The following is a 13,196-nucleotide window of genomic DNA, read 5'->3' as shown; positions in this document are numbered from 1 at the left end:
TATCATGTATAAACATGTTGATAACATTAATTTCTTTGAATCAACTTTGATTTAAGTTACTTAGAATAATCATTACAAAAAGGACAATATAGTTTTTTTCTACTATTTCCAAGCCTGTGTTTAATGATTAAGAGACAAACTTTCTATAATTAGTGTGAATTGGGCATTCCTTCATAAGTGTTTTTCAAAAAAGCAATAAAAACAATAGTAGTGCAATAAACTTCATCAAAGCTGTCACACATTGTGAGAAACACGTTGTCAGTATTACCTGTGCAGGTGTGGCACTTCCACAGCTCCTTTACAGCTGCTGTAACAGGTGTGTCGTTTCACTATATGCGGAAGGTTTTACAGTAAAGTCCTTCTCTCAGCACAGAGCTACACAAATCAGAATTATAGAGCTCCTGTAACATACACTCTAGGATCAGCTAAACATGAAGAGGAGTGTTACTCTATAAAATACTAAATATATAAAAAAGGCAAACACTTCCATAATTTGTTTTGATGTTGTTGCAGTTCCGTGGCTTCTCATAATGTTTGCAGGGCATTTGATAGTTCAACGTCTTCTCTTCTGAGATGGAGGATTAAGCGTCTACTGCAAAGTGATAATGTGTATTTATTTATATTTATTAATACTGATGTGAGTCACCATTGAGAACAAACAAAAAAAAATGTATATGTGTTGTTTGCTTCAGTTCCTCATTTTGGAAGGCATGATGAGATAAAAGGAGTTTATGACCTGCTCTTTGTTTCATACAGAACCTTTACACAGGAACACTGAAGCTATTAGCTGATACTGAGGAGGAAGATAATTCTGCAGCAGGTTCACTACAAACTCTCAGTCTGTTTTTCAGTCACTGTACAAGTGTTACTGACGTGTATTTCTCTTAATTGAAGGGCAAAATCTGCATCATCCCCCCTCTACCATGAAGATACTGACTGCGTGTGTGATTAGTCGTGCCACAGTGGTTCTGGCAGCAGCTGCAGGTAAGAATTGTTTGTGTAATGCAAAAAAAAAAGACAAAGAAAACTTGCATTTCTCTTATAGTAAAGAGATGTGAGGTTGTGAAACTGTTCTGTCATGTTGTCAAACAGCTGTCCCAGAAGCAAAGAAAAAAAAAATCAAACAGGTCACTTCAACTGAGTCTTTTCATTTGTTTCTGACAACACAATAATTAAGACTAGAAGAAATGTTTGTACAGATTACTGAAGAATAAACAAGATTTATTTTTGAGAAAATTAATCATTGTAGAACTGACTTTTCAAAATTGTAGTCAAAAATCACAGCTGTTCCAGAAGCAAAGGAAAACAATAATCAAACTGGTCAGTTTGTTTTTAATATCTACATAATAAATTAACCTTTAACATGGTCTTATAGTATAAGCAATGATGTGTAAATTGGTACTTAAAATACTTTTTACAAGTCATCATGATTTGAAACCTTTATTTTCATATTTCTATACTATGGATACAAAACAAGGCCTTTTATGTTAAAGTTGTCTTTTGTCACTAAAAAATGACCAATGGACAATCTAGACTTACAAATAAGTGCATGAGATCATAAAACCAATAATATTAATACACATGTTTGTAAAGCATTGATAAAATCAGATGCTACAAAGTGACTGGTTAGGATTTTAGAGACTTGGTTCAGGCTCATAGATTCTTATAATATGAAGAATCACTACAACTGACTCATTATATTTGTTTCTGATAACGCTTGAATCAAGCCTGGGAATCTCTTTGGAGCGATGGCAGCAATTTCCACTATACCAAGTGATGTTCTGGAGAACCTAACAACCGTCATTACTTACGGTGTTGTTTGCAAATAAATCATAGTGGTAAAACAATGTATATATTATTTTAAAAGATTGAATATCCCAGAAATGTAAAAGGTAAAAATGAATGAATTGAATCTGTTAGATTCGACTTTGATCAAACTAGTTGATGTTTTTACAGTATTCAAAATGCATTATGTAATTTGTGGTTGTTTTTTCTATGGGTTTAATAATGGTAACTTTGAACCACAGTAGCGTCTGTTTTGAAGTGTGCAGAGATGTCGTCCTGACTGACTCGTGTTTTCGGTATTTACAGATCATAAGTGCTGGGATGATATGAATTGTGGCACTAAACTTCCATTTGCTGTGCAAACAAAGCATAATAATTCCTGGGCTGACACAGTGGAGACTGACAATATAAAACCGTCTGAGTCATCTGCCTTTGTATCATTAGCCTCTTTTATAAGCTTAAGGTTCAATAACCCTCTTCACATTTGTATTTCTTTTCTGTTGCTGTAACGCTGTTTAATGATTAAGGGACAAATTACATAAACATGAATGTCCTCCTGGTTTTGTACCTTTAATAAGAGCAGAGTGAATGTTTTGTCACAGGGTCTTTTTTGCAAAATGCTTTGCTACGGTGTACTGTTCTTTCTCATCTTTAATAAAAAGTTTCAACAATTGAAACAAGGTGCTCTGTGTTTGTTATGTCATGTTTTCATATTTTCCAAAGTTTTAGCAAAGTTACACACTGATTCCGGCGTCATTAACTTTTGTGTGAATTATAATTTTACTGTATTTCCGTTTATCCTTAGACAGGCATATGTTACGAGTCTTACTCCAGTCGCTGTACATTAAAACTATGCATTTAGTTGTTTAAGTTAGTTAAAGTTAGCAGAACAAACACAGAGCAACTGAGTAGAGTCAGCTTCGACAACAGGGAGTGATGAGATACGAGTCCAGGATGAGCAGCATCAGCAGCAGGAAGCCCAGCCAGGTTACTCTGAGTGAAAAGGAGTGAGGTGGCAAAGTTTGAATTTAGGGGATAATTCTCTAATAAGAGGAAATCATGTCCTAATTATTATTATTATTATTTTGGCAGAAATGTGGTGAATATGTGTCACTTATTGTGCAACACTGAGAAAGAGAAACTAAGAAATTTCATTTCTTCCTACATTCAAAGCTTGCAGCTGCTCGTCGACGGACAAAACAACTGAGCCGTATTTAAGTTATTTTTCTAACAATAACAATGATCCGACTTATTACTTATCCACTTTTAACCACTTTTGTTCTGTTGTTTGATATAAACGCAGTGAAAAACTCACGTAAGTTATACTTTCTTTTTGTATTAATCCGCAGTTAATTGTTTATTTCTCCTATTACTTCATGACTATTAGTACCATTCAGCTGTGGAGCTTTATTTAGCTCTAACAATACTGCATTTTAATCCCGGAACATTTAAGCTTTAAAATTCTCTGAATATTATCTGATCCTCGGTTACAGAGGAAACTGAAGCCTCTGATGATCCAAGGTCAGTGGTATAGTTCAAGGCTTCTGCTTCAGTTGGCTCTGCTTGTTCTCTCCTCACATCCTCCCTGATGATACACAGACATGAGCAATTAACAACAAGCACTTAATGTGTGCGAGGCACACATAACATGTGGTATATGACAACTCTGAAAATCTGCCTCCATACTCTTCTTTTCTATGTGTGTGAAACACAGTTTCAACCAGTCAAAGTTCCTCAATTTGCGGTTACTCATGCATTGTGACAGGAAAAGGCCAGTTACTTGTAAATCATATCAACTAAACAATGGGGTATTGTTCTTAAGTGATAACTGGCAAACTTCAAATACTCATCTTGGTTCACAGAGCTTCCTGAGTTTTATGTGTTTTAATAATTAAATTAAGGAAAAAACAAAAACATATGTATGGGGTAGGACTGTTACATTTTTTTCTAACGCTAAAGCCATGATTTCAATATTTGCTAACATTTCTATTTGATTTACTGAGCTAACCTCCACCAAATCTCAGTAATAAATTCATTAGTAAAGTATCCAGTGAAGTCTGGACTTAGCAGAAGAATGGAAGATACCTGGTTCTGACACTGGGGAGAGGACTGAGGAGAGGTTTTGTAGGCAGAGGGGAACACAGGTGGAGCAATATGCAATTAGTGACTGGGAGAGGAGATAGAGAAGTAGTTGGTGTGTGGAGTCCAGAGGGAGAGGGAGAGGAAGAACTGGAGGAAATCCAGAGCTGGCGGGGTGCCAGGCTGAAACGGTGGCAACTTGACAATGCTCACTTCTGTGAGTCTCATTTTAAGTCACTTGTCCACTTGCAGATCATTGTACACAGTTTTATAACTGATCCTCCCAAATTCTTTCTTATGTCTAACATTTGTAAATGGAGTTTATATTTTGTCCCTGATTTTCTTGAAATGTCCTTCTATATGTTCATAATCTTGCAACAGTAAATGCAATGTACCGTTTGTTTCTTCAGGAGGTTTTGAAGTGGTTGGATCGCGTGAACCAGTCCGAGCAGAGGTTGGTGATGACGTCGTTCTGCCATGCCACGTGAGGCCTGAATTTGACGTCACAAGACAGACTGTAGAGTGGAAAAGAGAAAGGACTGTTGTGCACATGTTTAAAAGTAGGGATGACAATCCAGATACCCAAGACCTTAAATTCAGAGGTAGAACATCTCTCTTCCGAGATAAAATGACCCAAGGAAACATTTCACTAAAACTGACCAATGTAAGTGAAGCAGATGCAGGAAATTACACCTGTTATGTTCCCAAAATGGAAAGTCAGCTCAACAGAGATAACGTTACCCTGATTGTTGGTGAGTACAGACATTTAATACAAATCTAAAAATTTAATTCAAGTGTTTTTATATTCAGAACATGATTGCACTTACACTGAATTATCATTTTAAACATGTTTTCAACAGATTTAGTAAGGAAACAAAAGAGCCTTATTATATGTCAGACAGAGGAATTCAAGGTGGAGGTGGAACTACACCAAGGATCAGCTTTGAGTCCCTTCTTGTTTGTTATGCTGATGGACAGGCTGACAGATGAGGTCAGAGAGGAATCTCCCTGGACAATGATGTTTGCAGACGACATTGTGATTTGCAGTGAGAGTACAGAGCAGGTAGAGGAACAGCTAGAGAGGTGGAGGTTTGCTCTGGAAAGAAGAGGCATGAAGGTCAGTCGTAGTAAGACAGAATACATGTGTCTGAACGAGAGGGATCAAGGTAGAAGTGTTAGGTTACAGGGGGCTGAGGTGAAGAAGGTGCAGGAGTTTAAGTACTTGGGGTCAACAGTTCAGTGTGATGGAGAGTGTGGAAAAGAGGTGAAGAGGAGAGTGCAGGCAGGTTGGAGCGGGTGGAGGAAAGTGTCAGGAGTGTTGTGTGACAGAAGAGTGTCAGCAAGACTCAAAGGAAAGGTGTACAAGACAGTGGTGAGACCAGCTCTGCTCTATGGGTTAGAGACGGTAGCAGTGAGAAAGAGACAAGAGGCTGAGATGGAGGTAGCAGAGATGAAGATGTTGAGGTTCTCCTTAGGAGTGACCAGGTTAGACAGAATAAGGAACGAGTACATCAGAGGGACGGCTCACGTTGCATGTGTTAGCAACAAAGTCAGAGAGGCCAGACTGAGATGGTTTGGACATGTTCAGAGGAGGGATAGTGAGTATAGTGGTAGAAGGATGTTGGAGATGGAGCTGCCAGGCAGGAGGTCAAGAGGACGACCAAGGAGGAGATATATGGATGTCTTAACAGAGGACATGAGGTTGGCTGGTGTGAGGGTAGAAGATGCTCATGATAGAGTGAGGTGGAAAAGGATGATTCGCTGTGGCGACCCCTGATGGGAAAAGCCGAAAGAAAAGAAGGAGAAGTTGTGTTAATGTCGTTGTGATCTAACAACACTGTTATGAGCAGACCTGTGGTCACAAACTGTGCCTGCAAAATTTTTTTTTAACAATAATAATAAGAATAAAAACATTAAAATCTTAAATCTCATGTATTTTGTCTGATTTCAGCTGATTCTCCTTCCCCTGATCCTCCTCATCTCAGCCCTGGACTTGTGTCTGGCATCATGATTCTTTGCCTTATAGGTCTTGTTTGTCTAGCAGCAGGATTTATTTTGTGCAAACGTCAAAGTAAGTCACATCATTTTCATGGTTCTGTAACATTTGGTAACAATAACCCATTGATTTTGATTTTATATATGTTCCTCATTCCTAAACACTGTTTCTGTGTTTCTGTTTCTCTGCTGCCTGAAACTGATGTTTCTCTTTTAAAAGGTTTAAAAAGTTTTACTTACTGAATTTTTACCATTTGTTAAAGAGAGGTCAAAGAACAGAAAAGGCTCATGAGCCAGTTTGGACAGCACTGAAAACATCTTCTGTCTTTTACAGGTATGTGTCCAGCACAAAACACGAGACAATCTGACAGGCAATACCCAGACAAGGGACAGGACAGAGTTGATGGAAGTCCTCTGAAACACCGTGGACAACGCCGACAACGTGGACAACACAGACAACACCAACAACAGTAGTCTCTCAACCAGCTGAGGTGATGACAAAGCAATGCAGATGCAGAGTTTTATTCCTACAAAATGTTTTTTAATCAGAAATATTTCAGGAAACATGTTTAACAAACTGTGACATTGAAAAACTCAGTTCTAGAAAAATACCGCAATCTTTGAGTATATATCTCTATATCTATTTATCTGTCAATATGAGTGTGTGTATATATATACATTAATCACTACAGCCTTGTTCTCCTGTTTGTCCATTACAATGGTTGGTTGGCAATTACCAGTTTGTCAGTCTGTGTCTGGAAGTCCCACAGGATATTAGCTCAGTCACCTTTGGAGGTGTGTCCCATTTTGACTTTGAGACTTCCAGCCTGTACTCGGCACAGATGTTCCTGTACACTATGCCGGCCACTTGGTTATGGTGTTCCATGTATGCCCTGCCTGCTAGCATCTTGCATCCCGCTGTTATGTGCTGCATTGTCTTAGGGGCATCTTTGCAAAGCCTGCACCTGGGGTCCTGACTGTTCAAATGTTGAAGTTGAGTTAGTACATTGTTTCATTTGGTTTTGGTTAAATTATTACAAACAGTACTACTTTTTCTGATGCTAACCTGTTATTTTGAGAAGCTTGTGTTTTACAGATGTTACTGACCCTCTCATATTCTTTTATCATATTTGTGTGGTTTGTCATTATACAACCAGCTATACTGATTCAATCTGTTCTCATTACTGTTGTCTATAATAACCAGTTTAAGTAGGATGCTATTCAACTTCCTGTGAAACACTGTAAAGGATCTGACTATCCTTATTTTTACATGAATTTATTGCAAGCGAACACTGGACTGAAACTGAAAATTGCTGTTACACTTTATATTGTTATGTCTCCACAAGTAACAATTTGACCACGATCCAACGGGAAATGTCGAGGCCTTAAAATATATAAAAATATATATGTATATATATTTTCTAGTGTTTCTATCACCACCTGTACCACTTGGGCCTTCATCTTCCACATCTTTTCCAGCTCTTCTTTCAGCCCTTGGTACTTCTCGATCTTCTTGTGCTCCTTCTTCCTGATGTTGCTATCACTTGGAATTGCTACATCTATCACCACAGCCTTGTTCTCTTTTTTTGTCCACCACTACTATGTCAGTCTGTATCTGGACGTCCCACAGGATCCTAGCTCTGTCATTCTCAACCACCTTTGGAGGTGTGTCCCATTTTGACGTTGAGACTTCCAGCCTGTACTTGGCACAGATGTTCCTGTACACTATGCCGGCCACTCAGTCATGGTGTTCCATGTATGCCCTGCCTGCTAGCATCTTGCATCCCGCTGTTATGTGCTGGATTGTTTCAGGGGCATCTCTGCACAGCCTGCACCTGGGGTCCTGCCTGGTATGGTAGATCCCAGCCTCTATCGATCTTGTACTCAGAGCCTGCTCCTGTGCTGCTAGGATTAGTGCCTTTGTGCTGTCTTTCAGTCCAGCTTTGTCCATCCACTGGTAGGATTTGTTGACATCAGCCACTTCTTCTATCTGCCAGTGGTACATACCGTGCAGGGGTTTGTCCTTCCGTGAGGGTTCCTCCACTTCCCTCCATTGCTACGCTGGAGCCTGCTTCCTGAAGTATTCGCTAAGCATGCCAGCTGTTGGGACCATCTTCCTGATGTATCCATGGAGCTTGGTTACGCTTGAGCCGGCAACACTCTCACTTTTGGAGGAAGTGATGAGCCACATCAAGCTATCGGGCTCCCCTCAAGATGCTCTCCCTCCTCATTTTCTTAATGAGGTTTTCCCCAGTATAGGGCAGTTGGTTTTGTCCATTATAAATGGCTGCCTGATTTCAGGTGTTGTCCCGGCAAATTTAAAACATGCAGTGATACAACCCCTGCTTAAGAAGCCAGGTCTTGACCACACTGAGTTGGCTAATTTTAGGCCCATCTCCAAGCTGCCTTTTATCTCTAAAATCCTATTTTTTGTTTATGCGCAGTTGAAATCTTTTTTAGTTGAGCAAAATCTTTTAGAGGTTTTTCAATCTGGTTTTAAAACCTTGCATAGCACAGAGTCAGCATTGCTAAGGGTTTTTAATGACATTCTCCTAGCAACTGATGCTGGTGATTTTGTGATCCTTGTTTTGCTGGATCTCACTGATGCTTTTGATACTGTGGACCATAACATTTTATTATCTCGGCTGCAGCATCTGGTGGGCATTCATGGTACTGCTTTAGAATGGTTTAGGTCCTGTTTGGCGGACAGAACCATAAGTGTGAACCTTGCTGGTTCTGAATCATCTTTAGCTCCCCTGTTATATGGAGTTCCTCAAGAGTCAATTTTAGGGCCTCTCCTTATTTCCCTTTACCTACTTCCTCTGGGTTCCATCCTAAGGAAGCATGCTATTTCTTTTAATTGCTATGCTGATGACAGTCAAATCTACATGCCACTAAAGAAAAGTGATAACTTCTGCGTAAAATCACTTCTGTCTTGGATTGATGACATTAAGGAGTGGATGGCCCTAAGTTTTTTAAAGTTCAACGATACTAAAACAGAGGTGATATTGATCGGTCCAAATGGCCTCGGTAAACCCTCCCTGGTTGACCTTGGCCCTTTGGCACAGTTGGAGAAGCAGATTGTGTCAAACTTTTAAAGTTTTAAGATGGACTGTGATTTTAAATTGGATCGTCAAATTAGTGCAGTTGTAAGGTCTGGCTTTTTCCACCTTAGGCAGCTGGCTAAAGTAAAGCCTTTCGTAAAACGGCAGCACTTTGAAACAGTAATCCATGCCTTTATTACATCTCGGCTGGATTACTGTAATGCACTGTATTTTGATGTAAATAAATCCTCCCTTGCACGTCTCCAACTGGTCCAAAATGCAGCTGCTCGTCTCATGGTTGGGGCACGAAAAAGGGAGCACATAACTCCCATCCTGGCATCCCTCCACTGGTTGCCTGTGCATTTTAGAGTTCATTTTAAAATGCTTTTATTCGTTTTTAAATCTTTACACGGTCTTGCCCCCACTTATCTTGCTGAGCTACTTATCCCCTATGCTGCTTCCCGGTCTCTCAGGTCAGCTGACCAGCTTCTCCTGACAGTACCGAAGTCAAGGAGGAAGCCTAGAGGGGACAGAGCTTTTGCCGTTGCAGCACCCAAATTATGCAATGCCCTACCACTGCACATTAGGCAGGCACCTTCATTGTCCATTTTTAAAACTTACTTGAAGACTTATTTTTACTCTCTGGCTTTTAATTCAGCATGAAGACTCTGTGTTTGTTTCCTTTGTTTTATTCTTTTGTTTTTATTGTCATCTTATTTATTATTCATTGTTTTAAGTATTGTCTTAATTGCTTGTTTTTCTTTTGACTAACTATGTACAGCACTTTGGTCAGCCAAAGCTGTTTTTAAAGGGCTTTAAAAATAAAGTTGATTTGAGTTGAGTTTCATCCTGCATTGTGGCTTTGACGCTCATTAATCCTCGGCCTCTTTCCCTCCGCTTAGCATACAGTCTCAGGGTGCTGAATTTGGGGTGAAACCCTCTGTGCATTGTAAAGAGCTTCCCTGTCTTCATGGAAGATTGAAGATTGATCCTATGGGAATTGGTACTGACAACTGTTTTATTCAAGTTCCTGTTTAAAGGGTTAACCAAGAACACATAGGGATCAAACCACTGACCCTGCAGTGTGTGGAAAACAGATCTACCAAATTATTTACATTATTTATTTTTATTTTATTGTTTTTTTTCTCACATAGTTGTGTTTCCTCCTCTCTGTCCTTTTCTGCAGGTATCCTCAACCTTGGAGCTGTACATCTCAGGAATCAAGTTACTGCCTAATGTTTTTGCAGCTCGCTGTTTTTGTGGCCTTTTGTTGATTGCATTTATCCAAATAAGCACACACTGAAACTTACTTTTATTTATTTATTTTACTCAATTAGAATTTGAAATCCTAACCCTAACTAAACTACAATACCAATTAACACAGATGAGCAGGACTCACATCTTCATTCTGCAGATTTTATACAATGACAGACTTCTTAACACGCCACGCCCTTCAGTTTCTCACTATTTGGCCTTTATTGTATTATTATTAAACCATTAATCCTGAGTTATCTTGTGTAGTTTTGTGATTGGTTCCACCAGACGTGAGTGAGTGGCGTTTCTCATCTTTACAAAATGAAATGCCATTTGAGTTTTATTCTAATCTTTCGTAGCTTTAACAACAGTTTGAACATTGGAGACCTTACAACTTCTTTGTACAGTAAGACAAAACAAAACAAAACAAAACAAAACAAAGTTGAGCAGCCTGATCCCAGTAAGTATTAAAGATGGCCACATAAAAAATTTTAAGTAAAGAAACGAAGTCAGGTGTTACAGCATCATTTGTTGGGAGTTTGTTAAGTTTATTTCAGTAGTTCAGTTGTGTTAATATCATTGTAATAGAACAGCACTGCACAAGCAGGCCTGTGGTCCCACTTCATGATCTCTAACACACCCTTTGCAAGAAACGTTTTTAAACAATAAGAATAAAACATAAAAATCTTAAATCCCATGTTTTCTCGCTTTAGCCATTTCTTCCCTTGACCCCTTCATCTCGGCCCTGGATTTGTGGCTCTTATTGTGACGCTCTTTCAAGTCTTTGCCTAGCAGCAGGATTTATTTGATGCAAACGTCAATGTACATTACATAATTTTCATGGGTCTATAACATTTGGAAACAATTCACACATTGGTAAAAACAACGTGTTAATTTTGATGTTATTTCTGTGTTTTACAAACTGACAAAAGGGACGAGGGAGAATGAATACAAAACAAAAAGTCATTTATTAACAAAAGGCCAGGGGACACAAGGAACTGAAAAACATTAACAAAGTACCAACTTAAAGAGACCTGCAAACACGCTCGTACATAGACTGCTTTCTCCCCGTAGATCATTCTGAATTAATTTCAGTAATTAATTCCTCTAAGCCATCAACATGTCTCTTAGATCCCATCCCGACTAGACTCCTCAAGGATGTCTTACCTTTGATCAGTATGTCCATATTAGATCAGATCAATCTATCCTTACAAATAGGCTACGTACCACAGGCTTTTAAGATTGCTGTAGTCAAGCCCCTACTCAAAAAGCCTACTCTGGACTCAGGGGTCTTAGTGAATTACAGACCAATATCTAATCTGCCCTTTATCTTTAAAATTCTTGAAAAGGTAGTGTTTAAGCAATTATACGACCACCTGCGCAGTAATAACTTGTATGAAGATTTCCAGTCAGGATTTAGAGTACATCATAGTACAGCAACAGCACTGGTAAAGGTCACTAATGATCTTCTATTAGCATCAGACAATGGACTACTCTCTATACTCATCATGTTAGATCTTAGTGCTGCATTCGACACTATAGATCACAACATTTTATTACACAAACTGGAACATGTCATTGGAATCAAAGGAACAGCACTAGAGTGGTTTAAATCGTATCTATCAGATAGATTTCAGTTTGTACATGTTAATGATGAATCTTCCGTGCGCAGCAAAGTCAGCTATGGAGTTCCACAGGGATCTGTGTTTGGACCGATTCTTTTCACTTTATATATGTCCCCTTAGGCAATATTATTAGGAAACACTATAAATTTCCATTGCTATGCAGATGATACCCAGCTATACTTATCTATGAAACCAGGAGAAACGAATCAATTAGTCAAACTTCAAACATGCTCGAAAGACATGAAGACCTGGATGTCCTCCAATTTCCTTCTCCTAATTCCAGACAAGACAGAGGTTATACTGTTTAGGCCCTAAAAATCTCAGAGACACTATGTCTAATCACATACCTTGATGACTTAGTTCTGGCCTCAAGTAATACTGTAAGAAATCTCGGAGTTATCTTTGATCAGGATATCTCCTTCACTTCATACATTAAAGAAATCTCTAGAACTGCCCTTTTTCACCTAAGAAACATTGCTGAAATTAGGAGCATCCTGTCCCAAAGTGATGCTGAAAAACTAGTCCATACATTTGTTACTTCCAGACTGGACTATTGTAATTCATTATTAATAATTTGTCCCAATAACTCATTAAAAAGCCTCCAGTTAATCCAAAATGCTGCAGCCAGAGTTCTGACTGGAATTAGCAAGAGAGATCATATTTCTCCATTGGCTCCCTGTAAAATCCAGAATTGAATTTAAAATTCTTCTCCTCACTTATAAATCCCTTAATAATCAGACTCCATCTTATCTTAACATCTTATCATAGTTCCATATCTTCCAAGCAGAACTCTCCGTTCTCAGACTGCAGGTTTACTTGTGGTCCCTAGAGTTTCCAAATGTAGAATGGGAGGCAGAGCCTTTAGCTACCAAGCCCCTCTCCTGTAGAACCAGCTCCCAGTTCAGGTTCTAGAGGCAGACACCCTCTCTACATTTAAGACTAGACTTAAAACTTTCCTTTTTTATAAAGCTAATGGTTAGAGATGGATCAGGTGACTCTGAACCATCTCTTAGTTATGCCGATATAGCTTAGTCTGCTGGGGGACCTCTACTGATAAACTGAGCTCCTCTCCTCTCTTCTTTCTCCTGTATCAATCCAAATGCTACCATTGCTTGTCATTAACTTTGTGTCTCCCTCTCTCTGTACTTTTCTGCAGGTATCCTCGGCCTGGAGCTGTACATCTCCAGAATCCAGTTCATCTGCCCAATGTTCTTGGTGCTTGTTGTTGTCTTTATTGCCTGCTGTTCTTTTCTCTCTTCTCTTTCCACTCACCCCAACCGGTCGAGGCAGATGGCCGCCCGCTCCAAAGGGAGTTTTTCCTCTCCACCGTTGCCTAAAGCTTGCTCAAATGGGATTGTTAGGTTTTCTGTATCATATTTTTTATATAAATATTCTCTTTAAGGTCTTACACTTT

General features: G+C 39.1%; 1 protein-coding gene across 1 annotated transcript in view; it reads left to right on the top strand.

The window, feature by feature from the left end:
- The window catches only part of LOC113168347 (CD276 antigen-like), an 82,414-nt gene that overhangs the window by 22,585 nt on the left and 46,633 nt on the right, over positions 1 to 13,196 (top strand). The gene's annotated exons all lie outside the window — the stretch shown is intronic.

The sequence above is a fragment of the Anabas testudineus genome, chromosome 18, assembly GCF_900324465.2.
Source record: "Anabas testudineus chromosome 18, fAnaTes1.2, whole genome shotgun sequence".
NCBI lineage: Eukaryota > Metazoa > Chordata > Actinopteri > Anabantiformes > Anabantidae > Anabas > Anabas testudineus.
This window is presented reverse-complemented; position numbering and strand designations above follow the sequence as displayed.